The 24,423-nt window shown below is 44.8% G+C and overlaps 1 protein-coding gene and 1 pseudogene across 2 annotated transcripts in view; one reads left to right on the top strand and one right to left on the bottom strand.

The window, feature by feature from the left end:
- The window catches only part of ptprt (protein tyrosine phosphatase receptor type T), a gene marked incomplete at its 3' end in the record, with an annotated part of 451,455 nt that overhangs the window by 38,984 nt on the left and 388,048 nt on the right, over window positions 1-24,423 (top strand). The window lies entirely within an intron of this gene.
- On the bottom strand, window positions 17,185-23,272 carry LOC310965472 (ribosomal protein eL22-like 1; annotated as a pseudogene). Its single transcript has 2 exons — window positions 23,237-23,272; window positions 17,185-17,475 (listed from the first exon to the last, which is right to left on the bottom strand). The product of its transcript is annotated as a ribosomal protein eL22-like 1 (transcript).

The raw sequence follows: 24,423 nt of genomic DNA, 5'->3' as shown, positions 1-24,423 counted from the left end.
GTGTGCACTTGTTTGCTGTGAAATCTGATTTAAAGTTGAAGGTGCCTTCAACTGCAGGTTGTTTTGTTGGACCAAGGTCACTGATGTTAGCTGGAGTCAGAAAGGGGGTAAAAATACATTACAGTTTAGCATTTCAGTCGGAAACAGGCCAATGGCAGGCTCTGGGGAGAACACACACACACACACACACACATGCACGCGCACACACACACACACACACACACACACACACAAAGGCACAGCCACATATGCACGTATAAAATCAGGACGACGATGAAAGGCAGAGGGGTAGATGTGTGCTGGAGGATTATTCACCTGTCCAAAGCTATAAATACACAAATACATACATACACACACACACGCGCACACACACACACACACACACACACACACACACACTCACTGGAGCCCTTGGGTGTGCCTGTCCTTGCTCTGCGGTCGGGGGGCGAAAGGCTGACCTGGTTTCAACAATATGACCTCAGGTGGTACAAAACAAATACACACAATGACATTCAAACAAATAAATGCATAAGTGCAGGTGCATGCACACAAATGCCTGCACAGATAATTGCACACACACACACACACACACACACACACACACACACACAGCTTGAGAAGAGGATGTTTGGCTCATTCCACCCACTCTGATACTGAATCTTCGTCATGGAGGGAGGAAGCATAAATTTGGTCTATAATTGTTCGGACTCTGAGGAGAGAGAACGAGAAAGTTAATCAATAAGTGTGTGTGTGTGTGTGTGTGTGTGCGGCAGCCAATGGTTCAATGAGACCTATTGTGCGGATCAATATGTGTGTGTGTGTGTGTGTGTGTGTGTGGAGCTAATCTTATTTTGATGAAAGAGTAGGCCTGGATTAAACTGGTAAACCCCAGTTTAGCACCTGAAACCCCCGACGGGCTGAGACGGCTCGTGATTTCATATTCACACTGCAGTGTTTATTATTATTTTTAATTATTAAGTCAAATATCACATTTAACACAAAACTCACGATTCAAAAATTTCTTGTATGTATAAGTGATGGAAACGTACTGTACTTTCACACCTACACACTTCTTCACACCTATAATTACTGCTGTTAATAATAAAGCCCAATCTGGGCGCCAGAAAAAGTGTTTTTGCAGACGACAGAAATGTTGATATTTACCGTGGCACCCTTTTACACCTGTACGCAGGCTGTTCTCATTCACTGTTTGTACATATAACTACAAAACATATTTATTACTGTGGGAATTACATGTGGAGCAACAAAGGAAATCAGGCTCTGCAGTATAAGGGTGCACTCACACTGTCCTTCCGCACCGCGACCCGGGCTTTAGGGTACTTGTCCCCCCTCCCTCTCCCCCCGCGCCCCAGCCCCGTTTGTACTCACACTGCCTGAGCCTCGGCCAATGCTTCTTGCTGTCCATACGCCGTCAAGCCTTAACACGTCACACGCATTGATCGCGTGTGTGTGGCTTTGTTTCCAGATCTTTCCGTAGACCTCGGAGTTTTTGTGCGTCTTGTCGACTGTTTTTGAATCTTTTCATCGACCAAATCTGCACTAAACACTCCACCTCCGCATCACACCAACGTGAACCTTTCACCGCCATTGTTGTTGTTGTTAAATGTCCGCGCATGGTCCGTTGTTCTATTTTCTATGTCCGAACAGGCGCACATAATGCTACTGCCGTAGGGCTCGTGCTCGTGCTCGTACACGTGCGCACGCTCGTGCTCGTACATGTGCAAACGGCTCCGCTAAAGCCCACCTCTTTCAAGCGGGCCGTGCACTCACACTGCTTAAAGATTTTAGCTGAAAAAACGGTTTTGGCCCGGGACAGAACGACAGTGTGAGTGCGCCCTCAGAGTGCTTAACTTGGTGCACCTGGTGGCTCAGTGGTTAGAGCCGAGGCAAGAAGTCCTCGACCCGGTTCGATTTCCACCTGCAGCCCTTTTCCTGCAGGGTTGGAGTGATTAATTGGCGGGATTGGCGTTCGTGTCCTGGAAGTGCCAAACCACAACATGTCTTTCTAATCCTAACCAAGTCATTTTGATGCCTAACCCCAACCGTCACCTCTGTTGTGGTGTACTCGCGTTGTGGTGTACTCGCGTTGTGGTGTACTCGCGTTAAATAAAACATCGTATTTTGTGTGATATACAAACCTGTTGATGAGAATACACTGCTATATCCAACATACCAGGCTTTCAACTAAGTCCAGTGTAAGATTAATATACAACGTTTACATAGTACTCTGGAAATCAGTGTAATAATTCTCAAACTCCACTTACCGTATTTTCCGCACTATAAGTTGCACCTAAGAACCTTCAAATGTCTCAAAAGCCGACAGTGCGCCTTATAATCCGGTGCTCCTTATATATGGACCGATATTGAGCCACAACAGGTCTCCAACTACGGTGAGCAGCCGCCGACTCTATTTTCCCCCGTAGAAGAAGTAACGCGCGGTGCATGTTGAGATATACGACTGCGTGAAGCGTGCCGTTTCATTTCCATGTGTCTGTGCCTGGAACACCTCCCTAGGGAGGCGCCAAGGGTTCATCCTTACCAGATGATCCTGAACCACCTCAACTGGCTCCTTTCAACGCAAAGGAGCAGCGGCTCTACTCCGAGTTCCTCACGGATGCTGAACTTCTCCCCCTCATCTGTGTCCTGTTATGAGTAATTCACAGGCTTACAGTGTGCCGTAGGCCACGTGTTCATCAATAGTCACACATTAAATAAACAACATCACCAACTCTACTGTTGAAAGCATTAAAGGCAAAATAAAAAAAGGCATGCAAGTGTCAAGTCATAATCACACAGTTCACAAGTTGGTTTACAGGATTTGTGAGCTTCTAGAGGCAGCTGCTCATCCTGGAAGCATGTGATTTGCATAAAGCAGACTTGACCCCTACTTAATGCAAATGAGGAACTTTGATTGTGCATTTTACGGAAGCTTATAGAGGGGAATGAACAGAAGCAGTGGGTATCGTCCACCCTCGGCAGAACTAGTCAAAACGTGTCACCAGTCATTCTAGATAAAACCAGAACTGGAGAATAAGTGCTGACTGAGCTAATGGCGACCTACAGTAAATAACCTTTATCTGCGAATATGTCAGTTACAATCTAAAGTGTGGGCCAAACAGTCTGTGGTATCCACAACCTAAAGCGTAGCTAAGAGGAGCTTTTAACGTTCAAGCTAATTTAAATCAAGTATTAAGCCTGCTACGGGTGCTGAGTGAAGGGCCACTTCAACCTACACATTCCTCTTATGAATATTTACAGGGATTAAACTGGCTTTCGCTTCAGGGGAAATTATTTAGCGCAGCTGTGCAGTGTGTTAGCAGGGCATGAGTGAATGTGGCCTTCTAGTGTGTGTTGAGAGAGAGTTATTGTTAAACTTCAAGCTACTGACTTATGAGACTTTACATTTTTATCTTGTGTGTGTGTGTGTGTGTGTGTGTGTGTGTGTGTGTGTGTTTGCGGATGTGGGTGGTTGTTCAAATACTATTCTAAGGCCAGCTGCATTATAGAAGTCTTTCATTTCTCCTCATAGGGATGAGTAAGAGTTCTCATTGTCATTCATGTTGAACTGTAAAAAGCAGCAGAAGCTTAAGAAATGATAAATCGCGGCATTGATTTACAGTAAGCACTCTGGTCTAAGGTTAAAATCCCCAAACTGGCTGAGAATGTATGCAAAGAACTGCAGAAATTAGACGCTAAGCTGCTTGCAGTAAATGGACTCTGTGTATGCTAATGACGGGGTAAATGCGTGATAGGTGTGCTGGCAGTAAGAAGGATCATGTGACAGGTGCTGGGAAGCATGATCAAGCCAGCTATTGGGCAGGGGAGGGTTGGGGAGGGTCTATAAAAAGACTAGAAGACATGGGCTCTTCCTAGATCTGCATTACTCTAGGGGTGACCGACGATTCGCTCCGAGGAGCCAGATTCAACTGCCGATCTCATAATCGAGTCGTCACAAAATAGCCTACTTGGGTATAAATATAAGCCTATTGATAAATACCGTTGTTAAAAATGTGAAATAACTCATGTGCTTTTAACGGTAACGCAGGTGTCCTAAGGCGAGCTCAGGGAGGACAGTAACCTCCCGTGGAGCAGAAGCGCAAACGCTCGCTTGATCTTGATTTTCAGTATGAATACAGACCGTGAAAGCGGGGCTTCACGATCCTTCTGTCTTTTTGGGTTCCTCTGTGAGCGGGATAAACCCCCTCGCCCTCGTAGACTAAGTTGTACTATCCAGGGTCCGGCACCGTCGGAGCTCATCTTGGCTGGGCTTTAAATCTATCTGGGAAATGCAACCGTCTGCTCCTGTTTAATCATCAGCATCATTTAATTTAAATATTTCCCCATATGTTGTTTTTTATTAGAGACGTCTGACACAGTGGCGTGAAAGTGAAACTACAGCTCTAAATACACCTTCAGCTATTGTCAAAGAAAGATACAAACAAAACACATTGATGTTATAACAACAAATACTTTTGATAAGATGCTCCCGTCAGAAATCAGAGATCACATCTGTCAGTAACCCTCTGCCTGACACGCGTGACCGCGCAGCGCTGGACTCACGTGCACCTGCTGCTGTCTGCTTCATGTCCATGGCTCGCCACCCATCACACAAATTATTGCGCTTTACTTTCCTTTGTTATACGTAGAAAAAATGCATGAAACCAGCCTCTATTCTGTGTAAACTCTGCCCGTGTTTTAAGCGACTTGCGTGGCGCATTTACTTGCAAATTCATGGCGAGTGACACCAACATGCAAAAGTAATGTGGTATGGAGTAAAATATAGTAGACACAGGTACACACATTACATTATGGTATTATTACTTGGGTTTAAAACAACTTTCAGCATATTCTGCTCCTTTCTCTCTAGTTTAGATCAAGGTTTAACCCTCCTGCTCTCCTGAGGGTCGATTTGACCCCATTTAATGTTTAATATCTCTAAATAACGACGTCTTTTTTTGTTTTTTTGCTTTATATTTATGACTTTTCCTAATTTTATGGGGACGACTCATAAAAAACCTAAAATTGTCATGATTATATATATTTTTTTATTGTTCTTATCGTACATGTACTTGTATCATTGGTGTTCCTTTGGGTCAGTTTGATAATCTGGGTGATTTAATCATTATTATTATTGTTTATTTTACAATTCAAATATTATATGAGGTCAAATTCATGCTAATGTCCTTGATAACGGACGTTACTTTCATTCCAGATGTTACAAATAACACAAAATAGCACTTAAAATAACAGACTTACTTTAAAACACACACACAGAAATCCCTCCATGCAGTTTAACATCAGTGATATTTTTCATTCTGTTAAATAAAAACATAAAGTACCCGACTTCACTTGAGTCACACATTGATTAGGATCATTTTCCAGATGTTTAACGGTCAAATTGACCCCAAGAATAAATGGTGTTAGTCAAATTTGAGGGCAACAGGAGGGTTAAGTGACATACCCGGTTGCCTGTAGGTTTTTTACAGCAGCAGTTGCGCACTAAAATAAAAAGAGTAATTTATTTTAAGGGGGTTTCATTATGAATCAGGCTACATTTTTACCATTGTAACAATAATAACGTCTTTATTTTTGTCATCGTTTATCTGTAACACCACCTGATCCATCAGTGACAGCATTCTGCACGCACTTACGCGTACTAACGCATGAACACGAACAAACAAAAGGCTCAATAATATAGTACATGTGACGTGACAAACTACAACAGCGGTCAAAAACTGTGTGCCTTTATCTCGAATCGTTCTTTTTACATTCTTAAATGAGACGAGAGGTGCACGTTTATAAACCGGCTGATTAATTTCTGCTCATTCCTCCTCAGATTTCTCTATTTTTCATTGTTTCTTTCCCTGATATCATCATTTTTTTGTGTCTGTGTGTGTGTTAGATATGTGTAGGTGTGTGTGTGTATGTGTGTGTAAGGTATGTGTATGTGTGTGTGTGAGAGATATGTGTACGTGTGTGTGTGTATGTGTGTGTAAGGTATGTGTATGTGTGTGTGTGAGAGATATGTGTACGTGTGTGTGTGTATGTGTGTGTAAGGTATGTGTATGTGTGTGTGTGAGAGATATGTGTGTGTGTGAGAAAGAGAGAGAGGCTGTCGGCAGTAAAAAACACTCCTCTTCTTCAGTCGTGGGGATTCAGCGGGTGATAAATAAGCACTTCTGCTCTTATTCCCCTGTGTGTCTGTGTGTGCCTGTTTACAAAGACACAGATGCTTGAAAACCCTCCACATGGTTGACACACACTTACACACTCACACACAAGCACATCTTAGAGCTGATTGAGGCCGCATCCACACCGAGGCTGGCAAATGCATTCCTCGGGTCTTAAGTAACCCGGATGATTACACAACTACCTGTACTACTTGTATTCCTCAAATATTCCTGGGACTGTGAGACTGTCCCTCTATTTACTGTGAATCAATACAGACAAAAGCTTAAAGTGACGATAACACAGTGATGCCGTCAAGTTGAGCGCAAAGCAGAATTTTCTTTAACCCTTCTGTTACCCTTAAATTTTACTAACCCTTTTTTTTTTTTATCCTTGGTCAATTTGACCGTAACAATTTAAAAATGATCATAATCAAAGTTGTTACTTAAGTTTTTATGTCAGGTACTCTAAGGGCGCACTCACACTGTCCTTCCGCACCGCGCCCCGTGCTTTAGGGTCCTTGTCCCCCCCTCCCTCTCCCCCCGCGCCCCAGCCCCGCTTGTACTCACACTACCTGGGCCTCACGCAAATGCTTCTTGCTGTCCATACGTCATCACGCCGTAACACGTCACACGCATTGATGACGTGTGTGTGGCTTTGTTTCCAGATCTTTCCATAGACCTCTGAGTTTTTGTGCGTCTTGTCGACTGTTTTTGAATATTTTCATCGACCAAATCTGCAGTAAACACTCCATCTCCGCATCACACCAACGTGAACCTTTCACCGCCATTGTTGTTGTTGTTAAATGTCCGCGCATGGTCCCTCCTTCTTTTTTCTATGTCCCAACAGGCGCACATACCGCTACCGCCGTAGGGCTCGTGCTCGTACAGGTGTGCACGCTCGTGCTCGTACATGTGCAAACGGTTTACAAAAGCCCACCCCTCTCAAACGGGCTGTGGACAGCAAGCTGTCCGCAGTTATGCGCGGAGCGTTGCACTCACACTGGTCAAACGTACTAGGCTTTAGCTGAAAAAACGGTTTTGGCCCGGGACAGAAGGACAGTGTGAGTGCGCCCTTAAGGGTATTTGTTGACGGCCTAAATAGCATTTTAAATTAAACGCAGCACCAAAAACCTTCTTAAACATCCAGAATATCTTTAACGTGACTTGGGAAATATACAGAAAACACAATTAATTACCGTACAGATACACCTGAAACTGGATCGAGGGATATTTGTTTATGTGTTTTAAAGTAAGTAAATCATTTGTAAGGACTATTTTTTGTTATTTATAATATTTGGAATGAAAGCAAATGTCCAATATCAAGGACAGTGGCGTGAACGGGGTCAATTCAACGAAGTAATATACTCATGTCAGTTCCAGGTTTTCCCAGATGTCCTTACAAAATTAGGAAAAGTCATTAAATATGAAGCAAAAACAGACGTCAACCATGTTTTTAGAGATGTTAAACATTGAATTGGGTCAAATTGACCCCAAGGAGAACAGGAGGGTTAATATTGGAAGTGTTTTTGGTGCTGTGTCTGTGTCTGAGGCTACAAATGATGAGGTATTCATGAACAAATCATTTAGCATATGAATTAACAAGGTAGCTTTAAATGACATGAGCGCTGAATGGGACAGTCAGTTCACCAATGAGTGCAATGAGAGCGTAAGCCTGGAGATCAACTCGTCTTAAGACCTAAACATGAGTACAGATCAGGGGCTAGGCCTGTGACGATAAGAGAAATTATTGCGATAAGTGATAATGTTGCTGTTTTGAGACCATTTTTAACTGATATAATGATTATGGCATAATAATGCAAGTGCACCCTTTAAAAGATCAATTTAAATAAAAAAATATTTAACAATAGAACGGGAAAACATTTAAAATATCCCAAATAAATAATTAAAAACAATAACAATAATTAAAATGGACTCTGTCTATATGCACTTGAGTAAAAATACACAACAGTTGCACTTCAAAGAATGTAAAACACTAGGCTCAGACATAAAGAGTGATACATTCCTTAACAGGCAAAACTGCGAGTTAGGACCTTTTGTAAACAGCGAACACGTTACAGAGTCACACGTTACAGAGTCACACGTTACAGAGTCACACGTTAGAGACAGAGTGTGTGTAGCAGGTAACAAACCCTGCTGCAGCCTGCCTACATACACCTGTACATGTGCCTCCGTTCCTGTTTAACTGTTAGAAGGTGTCGTGCAAACAGCAGCGTCAACGTCACAAATCAAATGGATGTAAACAAAGAGCATCGGGTGGTTCTGCTTCAGGTGGAGATGCACGTTTGTTGTGTTGGTGCATTTAGTTGCTATTGTTTTAGAGCAAATGCGACACAATATCACAGTCCTTCTGTTTGAAACCAAAGTGTTCCTACACGGCAGCCGTCACATTCGGCTTTGAAACCAATTTCATCTTTTTAAAACTCCTAATCTCAACTAGCTTGTTTGCTACCCACTCTGATGGTAAAGCCAGGGGTCTGCCTCCCCACACAGAGACCGTATTGCTGACAGGTGACTGGCACGCCACGTGACGAGGGTTAAGAGGGGTCAGAAGAAACTGACGCACTGAGTGAACACTGGCTGAGGCAGGCACCATCAGTGGCAACACGAGTACTGTCAACAAGCCACAGAAACTTTAGATTTTCTCACCATGTTGAAGGCACATTTTTAAAGAGCTTAATTTGCCGGTGTTGAAATGTCAGCTTTCTGCTGAGAGAAGGCGAGAAAGAAATCTCCTGCCACGTCAGTGTGGATGTGGCCTCACCCTCACCCAGGCTTAACTGCACTTTTGCACTGTATTTATGTGTGTGTGTGTGTGTGTGTTGTTAAGAATTAATCTTAGTGCATACACACACACACACACACATAGCTGCTATTTGCAACCTTGACTGGTTTCCATTTCAAAGTAAAATATGTCTCGTCACTTTGTTTTTCCTCTCTTATTTTCTGTCTCTTGCTCTCTTCCTCTCTCTCGGTCTGATGAACAGCCTCTGAATTATCAATGCTCATCGATTTCCCGAGTTTACAGCTCAATAATTAAGCAATATGTAACACAGGACATAGAGGGAGGAGGTGCGAACACGTTAAAATTCACATTAAACAGGAGGGCCGGTGAGCTGAACAAGGTAAATTGGAATAAAAGGCACAGAAGTTGTGTTTGAATTGAATATATAGAGAACACAAAAGAGAGAAAAAGAGCCAATTGATCTTATATCAAAGACGGAAAAAAGGGAAAAGGGAAGGGCAAGAAAGGTGAGAGAGGAGCAGAGAAACAGAGAGGGAGTGATGCTGACAGCAGAGGAGGACTGGGAGGGAGTTGGTCACCCCTGCAGTTCTGCTCGGAGGAGGTCTGGACCTGCTACCTCTCCTAATGAGCACCACAGAGAGAGCGTGTCTGCAGCTGCATTCAAGTGCGCATGAAATAGCGTGTTTGTCCGTGCAGATGTCTGTCTTTCTGTCTGCCCGGGTCAGCCTTCATCTGTATGACGAATCAGTGTGTGTGTGTGTGATGTGTTATTCCTACGGCTCTGTGTGTATGTGTGCATGTACATCTATGCTTGTGAGGGCCAATTTGAGTCATATACCTTGAGAGCTTGGCTGGCCCTCAATTTTCCAACGGGCTGTTTGAGGGTTAAGAATCTGTGTTAGGGTTGAGTGTAACATTGACTTTTTCATTACGGCTGAGGTGATACAGAGGATTAAACTCTCCAAACTTCTGCAGGGCACACACTACAAGACCTGTTTTGTCCTGTTGATTTGACAAAAACTACCTGAATCTCAGACGACTACGTGGTCTCATGAGAGGGCGTATAAATAGCACGCCACTTTTCATGACTTTCATGACTTTTCGCGTGCATGTCTACGCATATTAAGCTTTTCGCATGTCATTTAACGCCCGTAGGTTAGGGTTAGGGTTAGGGCATTTCACATGAAATATTGACACGTGGGTTTTCCCTCAATGACATTTGTGCGTCAAATGACAACGCCATCTCTGCACTATACAAGTCAATTGAGACTACATGGCGCGAAATGACACGCAAAAATCATGACATGCGTTGTAATTACCGTAATTTCCGCTACTTTTTTCCCTCGTTCTGGTCCCTGAGGCTTATACAACGGTGCGGCTTTTCTACGGCTTACGGTAACCAGGGGCGCGCACTACCGAGGATGTGCGAGACCGAGGTAGACATCTGGCGCCAGGTAACGAGAGCCAAACAAAGAGTAGGAGAGCGTCAGCGACAGTTTGCGCGAAGGAAGTGTTCATGCAAACACCCTCAACATGGAAAACAAACGGAGAAGTGCATATGATGCTGCTTTTAAGTTAAAGGCAATCGATCTGGCTGTCAAAGAAGGAAATAGAGCTGCTGCACGTACCCTTGACATCAATGAATGGCTGGTTATTTTGATAACGTAAACGGCCGCGGGACTGCACTTTTACTGCCGTGTTACAGGCGAGCACTTTGTATTACTTTGCTCCGTTGTATTATTTGTACTCTGCACGAATGCTGTTCGCCATGTCAAAGATGTGAAAGTTTGATTGAATGATAGAAAGATTTATTGTTAATAAATGGGACGCTTTGCGTTCCCAAACAGTCATCTCTGTCCCGACAATCCCCTCCGTGGTAGCAGGAACCCCTATATACTACGGTAATTACACATCAAAACGCCTGCGGTTTATAGTCGGGTGCGGCTTTTATATGGAGCAATCTGTATTTTCCCCTAAATTTAGCTGGTGCGGCTTATAGTCAGGTGCGTGTCATTCACACGCCTAGGCTGCAGACGAAGGTGTTCATTTAGCCGCCCCTTTAACACCGCCAGTTTGAGTTATCCTGCCTCTCTGTTCTGGATGAAAGGTACCAGGAGAATGACAGAGGTATTTCGCTATTAAGCAGGCGGCAAAGGTATAATAGGCGCGTTTGAAACGTAACTATGCAGTGAGGGTTATGAGCGACACAAACTGTGGTCTCTGGGGTGAAAGTCCAGTCTTATTCCTGCTCTTATTCCTGCAACAGTTGCTCTGAGCAGCTAAAATCACTTCAGATGGGTTTACAGTTGAAATGCCGGTGCGTTTGTCACTTTCACCCTGGTGTGACGGTGACAAATGGCAAGGGACTTGTACGTCTATGTTTGTGAGGCACATTTTGAGACATAGACCTTGAGAGTATGGCTGGCTGCTGGCATGCAATCTCCCACGCCGGACGTCATGCCCCTTTGGCTTTCTCTGCAATCTATTTTGCAAGGGAACCTTCGGCTTGGCCCTGCCCTAGACATTTGTGATTGGTTTAAAGAAATACAGCGATAAGCGGGACACTGCGGAGGTAGGTCTGGCAAGGCGATACAATGTAAATTCAATGTAAAAAAACAAAACAAAAGCCAGGGTAATGGTGGAAATTGTTTATGGTAGTAGATCAGAATCTCTGTGTAAGGAGGCTACTGACACTGGGACAACTGACCCTTGACCCACAATCTGCTTCCTTCGTATCTCAGTGTTACAGGTCCAGACAGCAAGCCCATCTGCACCGTTATCAGGAAAGTACAGGATTACTCCATATGTGCATATGTGTGTGTGTGTGTGTGTGTGTGTGCGTGCCTGCTATATCCCTCCCCTTCCTGTTTCACGAGAAAAGAAGATAAGTGTGCAGGTGTGTAAGAGTAGATTATTAATGTCACAGTGAGTGGCTCCCACTCCTTCTGTCCTCTTTAGTGAGGAGTTGTAGAGGATGACGGCCTGAGGGACAGAGGAGTTCTTGACCCTGTTGGTCCTACACTTGGGCAGGAGCAGCCCTCCACTGATCAGGCTCCTCTGGGTGCTGATGACGGGGTGCAGGGTGGGTGGATGGCATTGTCCATAAGGTCCAGCAGTTTGTCCAGTGTCCTCCTCTCTGAGTCCAGTTTCATGCCGACCACAGAGCCGGCCCTCCTGATCAGTGTATCCAGTCTGGAGGTGTCCGTCTTGGACATGCTGTCCCCCCAAGAGGACGCTGGTGACCCCAGACTGGTAGAACATCCACAGCAGTTTGATGCAGATGTTGAAGGACCGCCGTCTCCTCAGGAAGCACAACCTGCTTTGTGTCTTCCTGTACAGGTGGCTGGTGTGTGTTGTCCAGTTTATTGTCCAGCCACGGCCTGAGGTTTTTGAGTCCACAGCCTCTCCCTCTAGCAGGACTGGTCATGGTCTTGGTCTGGACCTCCCAAAATCATTGACCAGCTCTTTCGTCTCAGAGGTGTTGAGCTGTAGTGGGGCACCATGATTACGGAGGGAATCGATGGCTTGTAACACCTCCGATTCTCCGCTCGCTCAGCCTTTAGCTTCCCCCATCCTAGCAGCCCCTGGTTCTCATTTCCCAACCCCCGCCGGGACGGGGTGACGTGTCCCAGCTCATCCCTTTGTGCGTAGAGCCAGAAGTTCCTCTCTTTAGTAATTGAGAAAACTGGCTCTTGGTTGCATTTTAAAGTTAGATATAGGTTAGGATATATGTAAAAGACACAATCTCTTCACAAGAAGAGTAAAAAAGTAGAAAGAAAGAGGTTAAAATAGGGTAAAAGAGGTAAAAAACAGAGAGCCAGAAGGTTGGACCCAAAGTTGGTGTGTGAAATATAACAGCATAAGTTTTAAACCACCGTACAAAATGATGATTGATTGGTTGATTAATGATTGTGATGAGTTTAATATTAAGAACTTTCCTTTATTAGTATGAGTAGTAGTTGTATCAGCAACTGCTGCTTTTCTCTCGCTGTCACCCTTTATATTTCTGTGTAGCATCTAAACCAACACTGTGTTTTTCAGGGTGTTAATGAGAGTATTGAGATTAAACCTCCTACCCGCTGCGTGTGTGTGTGTGTGTGTGTGTGTGTATGTGTGATCGTGTGCAAATGTGTCAAAGACAGCTTGCTCATACTATATTTGTGCTGCTCATCTAGTCTTGTGCTGACAGTAAGCAAAGAAAAAAGGGACAAATAGTAGAATATTATAATGTTTTTTTACTGAGTGAGGGTTCAGATACATCTTCAACTTGAAACCAAGGGCGCCCTCCCACTGTGCGTCCGTCCCGTGCCCCGTGCTTTAGGGTCCTTGTTCCCCCCTCTAGGCCCATTTGTACTCACACTACCTGGGCCTCGGAGAATGCTTCTTGCTGCCTATACGTCATCACGCCGTAACACGTTACACGCATTGATGACGTCATGGCGATGCATGGCTTTGTTTCCAGATCTTTCCGTAGACCTCGGAGTTTTTGTGCGTCTTGTCGACTGTTTTTGAATCTTTTCATCGACCAAATCTGCAGTAAACACTCCACCTCCGCATCACACCAACGTGAACCTTTCGCCGCCATTGTTTTAAATGTCCGCGCATGGTCCCTCCTTCTTTTTTCTATGTCCCAACAGGCGCACAGGAAATGACCTCAGAACCGCCGTAGGCCTCGTGCTTGTACACTCAAAAGCCCACCTCTCTCAAACGGGCCGTGGACGGCCAGCGTGCCGCAAGTAGGCGCGGTACGGTTGCACTCACACTGGTCAAACGAACTAGGCTTTACCCGTAAAACTGTTTGGGCACGGTACGGATGGACAGTGTGAGCGAGTGTGTCTGAAATTCGGCTTCTTTTTTGACAGTGCTGCCAAATGAAGCTGCTTTTGATTCCAATTTTATTGAGCAACAGATATTTGACAAACCTGACAAAAGAAATGAGACACACACACACACACACACCCCTCAGACAGTTGAGGGGTGTGTGTGTGTGTGTGTGTGGATGTGTGTGTGTGTGAGAGAGAGAGAGATGAAAAATGAGTGTAAGAGAGAGCAAGGCAGCAGTGGAACTGGTTATTAATGCAGAGCTCTGACAGCAGTTCAATCCGTAGCAGGATTAGCATGCTAATTGCGACAAGACCTCATCAGGAACTTCACAAAACCTATGTGTGTGTGTGTGTGTGTGTGTGTGTGTGTGTGTGTGTGTGTGTATGTGTGTGTGTTTATGAGAGGGAGAGTGGGTGTGTGGTGTCTGTTTTAGCAGTCTGACCACTTTCACTCTTGTTTATAAAATATGAGGTACACACATAGACACATGGATGTAGTGGTGGTAGAAGCGTTCTGATCCTTTACTTGAGTAACAGGTAACAGTACCACCACTGTGAAAATACTCCTCTACAAGAAGAGGAGGCAAACGATCCAATTTGTAATGGTTCTCAACTGAAACCGGTGTTTGATTCCCATCCCTGAGCAGAACAACAAAACAAGGTTCCCATGTTTAAAGTAACCCTGTGTCTCTAAAAAGGTTCCTCGTGGTTCAAAGGGGTCAAATCTAAACAGATTCACAGATTTTAATATCTTTTTTAAAACTCAAAACAGAGATAACCTGATTCTCCTTCTGGGCTAAGCTGGCTTTTAGGCCTGCTACACATATAACAGGGCCCTCCTGGTTCACTTACAAAGAGGATTAGACTGAGAACAGCTCCCAGTAAACAGGCCTAGTTCCAGTGTGCGGTCAAACCACCTTTGACTGGAATCTAAACGAGCAGAACTAAGGCCGGACAGGCTCAACTCCATTTTCAACTGTGTTTATCATTCATCTTCAACCGCTTATCCCTGTCGGGGTCGCGGGGGGCTGGAGCCTATCCCAGCTGACATCGGGCATGAGGCGGGGTCCACCCTGGACAGGACACCAGTCTATCGCAGGACACATAGAGACAAACAGAGACAGACAACCATTCACACCTACGGGTGATTTAGAGTCATCAATGAACCGAACACGTGCACGTCTTTGGACTGTGGGAGGAAACCGGACAACCCGGAGAAAACCCACGCAGACACGGGGACAACATGCAAACTCCACACAGAAGGGCCCCAGCCGGGATGCAACCCCGGACTTTCTCGCTGTGAGGCAACGGTGCTAACCGCCAGACCACCGTGTAGCCCTCTGCATATACAGTATACACTGAAATGGGTTATTTTCTTTGTGTGTCTGTGTGTGTGTGTGTGTGTGTGTGTGTGTGTGTGTGTGAGTGTATTTTGGGAAGCAGAATACAATTAGAGAAACTTTAGGGAGCGCATGAATTCAATCAGTCGTGTGTATTCATGAGTGGGCGTCATCCTCATTCCTTTGTCTGCTTTGTCAACTTCTTCTCCGCTAATTCACTACGACTGTTTGCCGCTGTGGGTGAAAGTGAGTGTGTGTGTGTGAGAGAGAGAGTGTGTGAGTGTGTGCGTCAATCTCCTACGCGTCCGATCTTTCTTCTTCCCCTTTGTAGTCACCCCTCTGTCCAAACCACTTGATTTAATTGAGACATGCGTACAGGCATAGTGTGTGTTTTTTGTATGAACATCGTTCATGTGGTCATGAAGCTTGACGAGTGAGTGTGTGTGTGTGTGTGTGTGTGTGTGTGTGTGTGTGTGTGTGTGACAGCCAGTGAAAGTGATCGGTGGTGACACTTTTTTTCTATTACTTTCATGCGTAACTAAAGGTTATAAGGCTGGTCCCCTATTGATTTATGTAGCAGATAATTAAAGTCACAACAGATTTAGACATTTCCTCCCCTGTAAGACTTCAACACTGGCTCGAACTGAGAGAAGGCGATTTGAAGTAGCTGTCCTTCAACATTCAGTCACTCTCCCTCTGTGTGTGTTGTTATTAAAGTTTCTCTGTTCTCTGTTTTGGGTGACATGGTGGCGTAGTGGTTAGCATTGTCATCTCACAGCGAGAAGGTTGCAGGTTCGCATCCCAGCTGGGGCATTTCTGTGTGGAGTTTGCATGTTGTCCCCGTGTCTGCGTGGGTTTTCTCCGGGTTCTCCGGTTTCCTCCCACAGTCCAAAGACGTGTTCGGTTCATTGATGACTCTAAATCGTCCGTAGGTGTGAATGGTTGTCTGTCTCTGTTCGTCTCTATGTGTCCTGTGATAGACTGGCGTCCTGTCCAGGGTGGACCCCGCCTTACGCCCGATGTCAGCTGGGATTGGCTCGAGACCCCGACAGGGACAAGCGGTTGAAGATGAATGAATGAATGAATGAAAAGTATTTTACCAATTGCGGAACAGTCTATGAGAGCCATTTGGAGGCAATCCCAGGTGACCGGCGCCCCGAGCAGTTGGGAGTTCAGTGCCTTGCTCAACAGCACCTCTGCAGTGCCCAGGAGTTGAACTGGCACCTCTCCGGCCACCAGTCCACGCTCCATACATGGTCCACACAGGGACTTGAGCCAGCGACCCTACGGTTCCCAGCCAAGTCACCTATGGACCTATGGACTGAGCTACCGACCCCCCAAACACAGAACCACGGTGGTAAACACGCCCCTGCCCCAACTTCTTTGGAACATGTTGGATTTTTTCTTTGTACTGCATTCAATTGAATATGGGTTGAAAAGGATTTGCAAATAATTGTATCCTTTATTTATGTTTTACACAACATCCCAACTGCATGTGAATTGGGGTCACATATATTTCCCACCAACTACTCTCATTGTAGCTGTTTTAACTATCTCAACAAGATGCCGTATTCATCCACAGGGAGGTGAAAGATACACCAAGCAACCTCATAGGAAAGTGTAAACAGCTGCACACCAGCCTTTCTCCTCCCTTCTTTTGGTTTCAAATAGCGCTCTTTATGCTTCTTTAACATCCACTGCCCTGCTGCTATTATGCAAACTGCAGAAACCTCAATGAAAAGCTTTCAGGACACACAAACGCACAAACTCTGGCCCTCACATCTTTGTAGAAATTTCAGCCGGTTCTCTTTTATGAATCATTTGTAACTAAGCACAGATTGACTTCCTCTTTCACCCTCAATCATACCCAGTGACCTTTAACCCCTGCTGCTCTACACAAACACACTCAGGGAGCCACCCAAACACACAACCCACAACCCCTTTGGATGCTCTGCATTTTATATCACTGGAAAGGATTGTATTAAATTTGTTTTATAGTGTGTTTCCACTTTGGTTGAATACCCAGAATGAGGGTATTTTTTTTTTTGACAAACTCGTTCACCCATTTACTCGTCGGCCTCCGACTCCTCGTCGTCCTGATCTGGAAGTAGCGCAGCTCGTACGTCTCCTTGTCGGACGCCACCACCCTCAGCCAGTCGCGGAGGTTATTCTTCTTCAGGTACTTCTTGATCAGGTACCTTTTGGAGAACCGCTTCTCAGACCTGACGTTGATCTTGTTCTTCATGCTGCCGACCTGGATGGTGTTACTGAGGTTACCCGTCTTCCCGTTGACCCCTTGATCCTCTCTTTGAGTTCAGGATCCCGTCCTCCACAGGGTGGATCAGGTCCAGCGTGAACTCCCAGTTGAGAGGTCGGACGAGAAAGGAGGAACCGGAGGGTATATCTTGCGAAAATGGCCCAAATTTTCATGTGAGTCGCTCGAGCGGCCATTTGAGTGGTTGTTTCTTGGCCAACAGACGGCTGCTCAAGCCCCTGAGAGAAGCCCGGTTGCTGATAGGATGTAGCTTTGACGTGTGGTAGTAAGGAAGCACCAACAACACGGTGAAGTAGAGTAGACACTTTTTATCCAGTGGGGTGGTAGAAAGCAGCGCAGAATATGATCTGTGCGCGCACATCTTTCACCTTGACACTTCCAGAGTCACGTAAATCCCTCTCTGGCCTTTTTTTGTAATGGAAACACGGCGAGTGAACAGTCATTTGAGAGAGTGTGCCCTTAAACTTTCCAAGCATCCAAATTTACACTAATGGAAATGCACCTGATGTTTTAATCTGTCTTTCTATTAAACTTACATCCTATTGCCTCTCCTCTCACCTCCTAGGGCGCACTCACACTGTCCTTCCGCACCGCGCACCGGTACTTGTCCCCCCTCCCTCTCCCCCCGCGCCCCAGGCCCATTTGTACTCACACTACCTGGGCCTCGGAGAATGCTTCTTGCTGCCTATACGTCATCACGCCGTAACACATCACACGCATTGATGACGTCATCGCGATGCGTGGCTTTGTTTACAAATCTTTCCGTAGACCTCGGAGTTTTTGTGCGTCTTGCGACTGTTTTTGAATCTTTTCATCGACCAAATCTGCAGTAAACACTCCACCTCCGCATCACACCAACGTGAACCTTTCACCGCCATTGTTTTCTATGTCCGTACAGGTGCACATAAATTACGTCAGGACCGTCGTAGGCCTCGTGCTCGTTTTGTACACGTGCGCACGCTCGAGCTTGTACATGTACAAACGCGCTCTACAAAAGCCCACCTCTCTCAGACGGAACGTGGACGGCAAGCGAGCCGCAGTTATGCGCGGAGCGGTTGCACTCACACTGGTCAAACGCACTAGGCTTTAGTCGAAAAACCTGTTTAGGCGCGGTGCTGAAGGACAGTGTGAGTGAACCACTACTCTCCACAAACACACTTATGGTAAACCCAAACTCCTCACCTCACAACTTTTCTCTTCAGAGTGTTGGTTGTATGAAGAGAACTGACTTCACCTGACACACTATCTGCTTTTTTTGGTTTGTGGTTTTGGTGCTTTGTCTCACTCTCTTTCTGACACACACATACGCAGTGTGCAAACACTTCTGCCCCAGCTGTGTGTTTCACTAACAAACCTCTGCATGCTTTCTCTTATTATCCAGGCTTATTGGAGTGGCAGTAATGGCATTTAGCATTTAGCCAGTGAATTTGTGTGCCGCAGGGTGTGTTTGTGTGAGAGGGGTCCATGGAGGCAGATGGCATATGTTGGCATATGTTCTTAAATGACTTAATGGGAATATTTAGGGGCATGTTAGCTGACAGTGGATTTAATATGACTTAACTATGAGACGAGAGACGCACACGCAAGTCAGTCAACCCAACCATGCTCATATACACTCACACCTTTGCTTCCAGACTTCCTCAGCCTAGATACACCCTGACTCGCATGCATGCAAACACACAGTGAGCAGAACACACACATGCATGCATGAACACCAATGGTTAATTAAATGTGTACATTAAACAGATGAAGTGAGACTTTTAAAGAAAATAAGTATTAAGAGCCTTCTTTCGTGGAGCCAATGTGACAAAATGTTTAAAATTTAAAAATGTTTTAAAGTTACTTACTAAAAAATGTTTTTAAAAAAATGTACATGTCAGCAAAATTATTAAACAAAAGGGCAGATTGGGGAAAAAAAATACCTGGATACTTAAATTTCAAAGCATTCTGTTACCGATAATTGAGCAAAAAAAAAATCTGAAAAATAATAGATTCATTCATTCATCTTCAACCGCTTATCCCGGGTTCGGGGTCGCGGGGGCGCTGGAGCCGATCCCAGCTGACATCGGGCGTGAGGCGGGGTCCACCCTGGACAGGACGCCAGTCTATCGCAGGACACATAGAGACGAACAGAGACAGACAACCATTCACACCTACGGGTGATTTAGAGTCATCAATGAACCGAACACCTGCACGTCTTTGGACTGTGGGAGGAAACCGGAGAACCCGGAGAAAACCCACGCAGACACAGGGACAACATGCACACTCCACATATTGCCCAAAATTTGGTTTAAAACATAAACAAGAACTTGCACATGTCCTCCTGAAATTTGGTAATTGAAATGAGAATAATTTGTGATAAGATTGAATAATCGTGTTCCCTCTTTAGCATTTACAGTAGCTTAGTGCAGCACCATTGAAACGATAGTGGAATTGGGCTCAGCTCCGCCCTCGCATCCAAATATGATCACGAATGGTTAAAAAATAAACAAGATGTTGACCGCCAAACTCATCTCATCTCATCTCATCTTCAACCGCTTATCCGGGGTCGGGTCGCGGGGGCTTCAACATAATCTGTTAATGTTTATGCATCATTTCATGGTTGACGTGAGGCACATTTGAACTATAACCCAGTTAATACAGCTGGCTATTGTGATGCATGAGCAGTTAACAAAACAAGATGTTACGGTTCATGTTTAAAACATATATAGGCTAGCTCTCAGAAGTATCAAAATGGATACAGTACCTCCAAATGACACTTGGATGTTTTCCACCACTGACATAGAAACTGCACACACACACGCACACACACACAGTTGAACACAGGATCAGTCGATGTTATCTAAGTGAGCAGTAAACAGACTCTTTAGAGCCGCTCGCCTCGGGGTGCCTCCCTCTGGTTTGGGACTCTGTGGGTCCTGTCGCACTTTGTTAGCTTTGGCTGACATGAAAGGCTCTAATGGCTGCTATTTGCGCCCCCGGGGAATGGAAATCTGAACATGAGAAAGACGGGATTCTGCTTAAATAACTGCTATCATTGGAGGATGTGTCTAAGTGTTCATTGAACAGTTATTTTTGCTGCATCTGTGTGTGTGTGTGTGTGTGTATGAGTGTTGGTGGATGAAGGCCAGGTTGCTTGCATAATGTCAGTGTGTTTGCGTTAAAGTGATATAGAGTAAGTCTGTCGAACCACATGTCTAATGGACCAGATGTGAGCTCAAGCAGAATAATCAATTTTAAATGCATGAATACCCAATAACATCTTTACATATTAAAAGAAATGATAGTTGAGGGATTTTGACTCAATTTATAGCAGTAATGAAGTTGCAAGGCCATGCTGTATGTGTGGTCATAGCACAACAACCAATATGCTAATTTCAGTGATTCTCACACCAGATATTGAGTGTTTGATAAAGTGTGTCCATGTTATCTCATCTTATCTCATTTTCATCTGCTTATCTGGGTCGGTTCGTGGGGGCAGCAGCTTTAGCAGGGGACCCCGAACTTCCCTTTCCCGGGCCACATTAACCAGCTCTAACTGGGGGATCCCAAGGCGTTCCCAGGACCAGGTGGAGATATAATCTCTCCACCTGGTCCTGGGTCTTCCCCGAGGCCTCCTCCCAGCTGGACGTGTCAGGAACACCTCCCTAGGGAGGCGCCCAGGGTTCATCCTTACTAGATGATCCTGAACCACCTCAACTGGCTCCTTTCAACACAAAGGAGCAGCGGCTCTACTCCGAGTTCCTCATGGATGCTGAACTTCTCCCCCTCTCTCTAAGGGAGACTCCAGCCACCCTCCTGAGGAAACACATTTCGGCCGCTTGTACCCGCGACCTCGTTCTTTGGGTCCTGACCCAGCTTTCATGGCCACAGGTGAGGGTAGGAACGAAGATTGACCGGTAGATCCAGAGCTTTGCCTTCCTCAGCTCTCTTTTCGTCACAACGGTGCGGTAGAGCGACTGCAACACCGCCCCCGCTGCTCCGATTCTCTGGCCGAACTCACGCTCCATCGTCCCCTCACTCGTGACCATGATCCCGAGGTACTTGAACTCCTTCACTTGGGGTCAGGACTCATTCCCTACCTGGAGTAAGCAATCCAGCCCCCCTCCTGAGGAAACGTGTCAATGTTACAATAACTTAAAAATTAGTGTGGAAAAGGAAAAAAGGGTGAATCAAACAGTTGTATCACTTGCAAAAGTTGAAAAGAATCGTGTGATGTGCTAAGTTTTGCAACCGTGTGCTCACACATTACCATTAACACCCCATTCTGTTAAAGGTAATTGCCATTCTGCCTTTTAGACGTTAGTGAGAAAATTTGAGTTTGACAGCCAAACAAATTACATCTCAACAAGTCCTTTCATTTAGTTATTCATTTGCGGACAATAACTTTTTTAACTGAAAAAGCAAACTTCATTGGGACTTATAATTGGACAATTGGAAACAAGTTTGAAACAGCAAATGGACCAAATACCTGGAGAGGCTTTTCTCCTGCTGGAACCACAGCTTTGATTTACGGAGCAGCGGTTTACTGAGGGGAAACTGTTCAACAAGCTCTCGCAGAGATGAAATGTTTAATTGGCTGTGAACTACAACAATCAGATTTCTGCTGCTCTCCCTCCCCGCTGAAGCAAATTCATGTTTGATAAATTATTCTGTTCGGCAAGTGCGGAAAACAAGTTTATCCCAGCAATTCAGAGCCTTACGAAATAAACATGTCGTGTTCGGAGACCGGTTCCTATCAAGGTTTGTCGTGATGCTGGCCTCTAACATAAGAAACATAACGTGACTTTGGTTAACCTATGATTCATGCTACACTTCCCATTGAGGTACTGTAAATTACAATCAAATACATGATCCAAAAAATACAAAATTAACTTACATATATGCATGTTCTCCCCGTGTCTGCGTGGGTTTTCTCCGGGTTCTCCTGTTTCCTCCCACAGTCCAAAGACGTGCAGGTGTTCGGTTCATTGATGACTCTAAATCACCCTTAGGTGTGAATGGTTGTCTGTCTCTGTTCGTCTCTATGTGTCCTGTGATAGACTGGCGTCCTGTCCAGGGTGGACCCCGCCTCACACCCGATGTCAGCTGGGATCGGCTCCAGCATTCTCCGCGACCCCGACCCCGGGATGAGCAGTTGAAGATGAATGAATTAATATGTATGTATGTATAGTACAGACCAAAAGTTTGGACACACCTTCTCACCTTCAAAGAGTTTTCTTCATTTTCATGACTATGAAAATTGTAGATTCACACTGAAGGCATCAAAACTATGAATGAACACGTGGAAATATATAGTTAAAAAAGTGTAAATCAACTGAAAATACGCCTGATATTCTAGTTTCTTCAAAGTAGCCACCGTTTGCTCTGATTACGGCTTCGCACACACTCTGCGTTCTCTTGATGAGCTTCGAGGCGAGGCAAGAAGCCCACTTATTGAACACTATTTCAGGTGACGACCTCTTGAAGCTCATCAAGAGGATGCAGCGTGTGTGCAAAAACAGTAATCAGAGCGAAAGGTGGCTACTCTAAGAACCTAGAATATCAGGCGTATTTTCAGTTGTTTCACACTTTTTTGTTAAGTACATATTTCCACATGTGTTAATTTATAGTTTTGATGCCTTCAGTGCGAATCTACAACGTCAATAGCCCTGAAACGAAAGGAAACTCATTGAGTGAGAAGGTGTGTTCAAACCTTTGGGCTGTACTGTATGCATATATACATTTGATTAATAGAGTAATTATTCATACACTGGCTTTAGACTTTATCACTCCATTGAATGGTTGCAATCAGTGGTTATCAGCCTTGTAGATAAGGGTTTGAAGTTGCCTGCTAGACTTACCAGTAGGTTCAGAAGGCTGTTGTCATCTATCGACATCGTCCTAATAGCAGCCGTGCTGTTAGGACCCCATGGCGTCACTTTTTAACTTGTGTTGTGGGAATTTTGGATATTTGTAATTCATAATCATAGTTTTGTCAGGTCGGACACAGTTCAGTGTCTCCTCTGTCTCACCTTCTTAATGGATAATGCAAATAACTAACTCATGATGGTATAGTGGCATATTTGTGCATCTGTACCCTGTGTTAGAGACCTTGTGATGAGAGAGGTTCAGGGTGTCTAAGGCATGTTTTTGTTTGGTCTAAAGACGTCACCCAACCAAGGCTTAGCGCGTCCTGTCCCTCTCCCTAAAAGACTGTGCGAGATTTGGCAAATCGTCATTCCCTACTAGACTCTACCTTTGTGAGGACGCAGGGATGAACGTATTTTTGTCTGCAGAGGAAAATGCTTTGGCAAAATAAACCACGGAGAAAAAGCTGATCCTGTTTGTTGATCTTTATTGAAGAATCTATTTCCACAACACCTGCAAACGAAAATATGTTGTTAAAATAACTTGTTTAGGTTTAGGCAACAAAACTACATGGTTAGGTTTAGGGAGAGATTGTGGTTTGGGTTATAATACTAAAGAATGTTCTCTAAGAAAGTTAACTTACAAAGTCACATTTACTTTTGGTTTCAAAGGGGACGAATTTAATGGTAAAGGAACTTTGAATGTACATGAACTTTATCTGCTCCACCACCGAAATAGGAAACAATCAATGAGTTAGTTAGTTTTGGTATTTGAAGTACAGGTGTTTTCATACGCGGCTTATTTGGAGCAGTTCTGAAAATAGAAAGATGGGTTCATAAGAACACAGCAGTAGCACTCAGGTGAAGGATAAAACAAGGCGGCCAAAATTGCCAAGCGATCCCTGGAGCAGTTTGTTTTGCAGTGCAAACACGATCAATCCATCCAGCATCAGAAACAAGTGACTCACAACTGTGGTTCAACACAGAAGGTGGTCACCCATCATAAACAGGAAAGAAGAAGACTGGCATTGTGCATGACAGGAAGCGGTTTACCGAAGTTTGACTGGAAGACCAAGACGCTAGCGTGACCTGACTTGAGCCAAATTATTCCTGTAAGATCTCTGACTAATGAGAACAGGTTGTCATGTGAACACAAATGAACCAAGGGGCAAATGATGCAA

This window comes from Echiichthys vipera, assembly GCF_963691815.1.
Source record: "Echiichthys vipera genome assembly, chromosome: X".
Lineage (NCBI taxonomy): Eukaryota > Metazoa > Chordata > Actinopteri > Perciformes > Trachinidae > Echiichthys > Echiichthys vipera.
Note: the sequence above shows the minus strand (reverse complement) of the source record. Positions and strands in the feature narration are given on the sequence as shown.